At 55.1% G+C, this 4,014-nt stretch overlaps 1 pseudogene; it reads right to left on the minus strand.

The window, feature by feature from the left end:
- Nucleotides 1–244: 244 nt before the first annotated feature.
- Nucleotides 245–1,216, minus strand: LOC146421949 (olfactory receptor 14I1-like; annotated as a pseudogene).
- Nucleotides 1,217–4,014: the final 2,798 nt, after the last annotated feature.

Consider the following 4,014-nt stretch of genomic DNA (forward strand, 5'->3'; position numbering starts at 1 on the left):
CCACAGAAGGGAACAAAGGGGGATCTCTGGTGAAAACTTGGCTGGGAGATCCTTTAGTTTGTTTAAAGCCACTGAGAGCACAACCCCTCATTGATACAGTGTTTGGTCACAGCAATGGTGGAGAGAAGCAAAATGAGAAATGGTACAAAGACCTTTATTTGTGGATGTTAAAAATCTAAGACAAAGGAAAAAACCCACAAGTAAACCGACAAGAACTATCAGAGATGATTCATATCACAAGTGATTTGTTGATATTGGCAACCAGTTTAATGTTACTGAAATCATCCAGTCATTAGTCTCCACACTGCAGCCTTGATCTCCTGGTTCCTCAGGCTGTAGATGAGGGGGTTCAGTACTGGAGTCACCACTGAGTACAGAACTGACACTGACAGATCCAGGGATGGGCAGGAGATGGAGGGAGGCTTCAGGTTGGCAAAAATGCCAGTGGTGAGGAACAGGGAAACAACAGCCAGGTGAGGGAGGCATGTGGAAAAGGCTTTGTGCCGTCTCTGCTCAGAGGGGATCCTCAGCACAGCCCTGAAGATCTGCACATAGGAGAAAACAATGAACACAAAACAACCAAGTGCTAAGGAGGTAGTAAGAATGGAAACCCCAAATTCTCTGAGGCTGGAGTGTGAGCAGGAGAGCTTGAGGATGTGTGGGATTTCACAGAAGAACTGGCCCAGGGCATTGCCATGGCACAGGGGCAGGGAAAATGTATTGGCTGTGTGCAGCAGAGCATAGAGAAAGCCACTGGCCCAGGTAGCTGCTGCCATGTGGGCACAAGCTCTGCTGCCCAGGAGGGTCCCATAGAGCAGGGGTTTGCAGATGGACACATAGCGGTCATAGCTCATGATGGTGAGCAGGGAAAACTCTGCTGTGATGAAGAACAAAAAGAAAAACATCTGTGCAGCACATCCTGAGTAGGAGATGTCCCTGGTGTCCCAGAGGGAATTGTGCATGGCTTTGGGGACAGTGGTGCAGATGGAGCCTAGGTCAGTGAGGGCCAGGTTGAGCAGGAAGAAGAACATGGGGGTGTGCAGGCGGTGGTTCCAGGCTACGGCGCTGATGATGAGGCTGTTGGCCAGGAGGGCAGCCAGGGAGATGCCCAGGAAGAGGCAGAAGTGCAGGAGCTGCAGCTGCCGTGTGTCTGCGAATGGCAGGAGGAGGAAGTGGCTGATGGAGCTGCTGTTGGACATTTTCTGTCTCTGCACATGGGGACCTGTTCATGGAGAAAAGGACAGTGACAAGTCAGGGGAGACTTTCCTGAGCAATGTCCAAGCCCTTTCTCCCAGCCCTGCCCCTCCCACTCTGTGCCACCCAATTTCCCTTTTCTCAGAGCTCTTCCTCCAGCCCCATGCCTGGAGCTCTGCTGGGATCTGGCCCTGTTGCTGTGACAAGCAGTGGCTCTGCCCATGGACACCGAGGAGTCAGCTCTGCTCTGCAGCAGTGGGTCATGGGAATGGGGGACAGGGACCAGTCCTGGGTTGGACTTTGTCAGACCAAACTGCCCCTAAGGCAGAGCAGCTTGGCAGCATCTCCTGTCCCAGGGCTAAGGAACAGTGACAGCCAGAGGCAGTTTGAGAGGATTTCCTGCTGTGCTCAGGGAGAACAGAGAGAACTGTGCAAGGCAAGAGGATTGGCTGTAACTCAGTGAAGGGTGAGGGGAGCTGCTCTGTTGCTCCATCTGTTCCCAGCTGCCCTTTCTGAGATCAAGGGCAGTCACTGTGTTCCCCTGAAAATCACCCTGACACAGCTGAGAGCAGAGGACTCACAGCAGAGCCAAATGGCTCAGCCTTTCTCAGAGTCTCAGCCCCACTGCTGGCCAAGGACACTCCTGTCCCCCAGTGTCCCCTGGAAGGCAGCTCACAGCTTGGATGGACACCCCGAGGACACACCAAGGGTCCTGGCCATGGAACTGCTTGAGGAGAGTCATTTCATTGCCAGCCTGCCAGCCTGCCCTGCCCAGAGCTGCCCAGGGCAGAGGGAGCTGGGACCCCTCATTGCTGTGCTCACCCTGCACAGGAGGAGCCCCAAGGGCTGCGCCTGACCCTGCAGCTGCAACTGCCATTGCCAGAGAGCCTGTCAGCAATGCCAGGAGCAGCTGAGCAAGGCAAGGAGAGAGACAGCCGAGCCCTGAAGAAAAGCCTTTCCCTGCCCAGCCCTGCACAGCCCCTCCCAGGAAGCAGCAGCAGTGCAGGACAGTCGCCCTCAGGCCCTGGTCAGCAGGGAATGGGCAATGGCAGGAGAGATGCCCTTCATCTCTGGTGCTGCTCTGCCGGCCCAGGAGGGGACTGAGGGCCCCGAGCCCCCGGGCTGAGGGCTGTGCTGGCTGCCAGGGGACACAAGAGCTCTGCTGCTCAGGGCAGCTGGCAGATCCCCTGCCCTGGCAAAGACCCCTCAGGACTGCAGGAGCTGCTCTGCAGGACAGCCCTGGGCACCCCTGGCTGCACCCCCACCTTCCCAGCCTGCAGCCATCCCTGGCAGCAGGAGCTGTCCTGCCCTGTCCCTCTGACGGTGCCCAGGGCAGCCCTGCTCTGCAGCACATCCTCCCCCAAACCACAAACACCAGCAGAGCCATCCTTACAGTCAGATCAGTGCTGTCATGTGTCAGCTTTAGGAGATCCCTGCAGCCAGAGACTTACTGTGTCCGAAGTTGTGAGGATTTCTCCATGGATAAGATCAGAATTGTCCTTCCAGTTGCTTTAAGCCTCTGTCTGCTTCACTCCTCTCAGATACCTGCAGGCAGCACCCTCAGCCCTGCTGGGCTGGGAGAGAAACTGCTCCTCAGCAGAGCTGCCTCTTTGAAGCTCTTCTTGGTTGCCAGGAGTTCCCTCTGTGCCAGAAGCCCAGCCCAGCTCAGCAGCACAGCAACAGCACAATGACTTTAATGAGCCTCCCAGGGATTTGGGGTTGTTTATAGGTGAATCAATCCCTGAGAGTGTTCAAAAAACTTCTGAAGAACTTATTTTCAAACTCCAAAGTTTCTTTTACTTTTAATGGGTCCCTCTGAGGGAAACAACTAAGAAAGTGTCCTCAGCTTCCAGTTTGAGCAGAACACTGGAGGCAGTGATAACAGCTGGGGACAAACAAGGCAAAGGTATCTGTGATGCTGAGCAAACCTGGATGTGTTTCAGGAATGCAAAGGGCCAAGGCCTGAGCCCCAGCCCCTGGCAAGGCAGATCCTGTCCCTCCCTCAGTGCTCAGGGCTCTTCCCGGGGCACTGGCATGTGGGGATGTGCAATGCCAAGGGCAGGACCATGGGGCAGCCCCTGCCAGGCTGCTGGGCAGGGACAAGGAGGCAATGAGGCCCCAGGGCTGCAAGGGTCACTTGTGTCCTCCTCATGGCCTCAGGGCCAGGGACAGCAGCCATGGCCAAAGTGCACAGGTTGGCTCTGTCAGGGCCTTGCAGCTCCTGCACATCCCTCTGCCCTCTCCAGCCCAGGCTGTCCTACGCTGTCCATGCCCTGCGCCTCTGTCCCTGCAGGCTGTCGTCATCCCCCAGCTGCCCCACCTCGCTGGCCCTTCCTTTGCTGACAGCTCTGCATCCTGCCTGCCTCTGCCTTGGCACACAAAGCCTTGGGCTTGATACCATGTCTTGGTTTGAAAACAAACCAGTGGGAGATCACAAGTTAAGATTGAAATTAAAAATAAGTGAAATAATATAAGGAAAAGCACTGACAAAGTCAGATACAACCTAACACCCTGTTAGGGTGGTAGTAGCAGTCTAACTGAAGTAGTCTAGTTGAAGCGGTGATTTTGTGAAGGTTTAGTTTTTAGCTGAAGATCCAGTAGTAGCTCTGGTCCTCTGGGAACCCAGTAGACAGGGCTAGCTCAGGCAGTTCTAAGGCCAGGTTATATCCAGGTGGGAACACCTGGCTCCTCTCTCCTCGGCAGAGCATCTCACAATGAGATAAGTCCATGAGTCACACAGTGGGTCCCTGATGGCCCATTGCCTGTCATGCGGGGTGGGTCATTAGCAAGTGATAATAGCTAACGGATGGTCCATTGCCT

This window comes from Lichenostomus cassidix, unplaced genomic scaffold (genome assembly GCF_008360975.1).
Source record: "Lichenostomus cassidix isolate B80296 unplaced genomic scaffold, HeHo_3.0 HiC_scaffold_46, whole genome shotgun sequence".
NCBI classification, from domain to species: Eukaryota; Metazoa; Chordata; class Aves; order Passeriformes; family Meliphagidae; genus Lichenostomus; species Lichenostomus cassidix.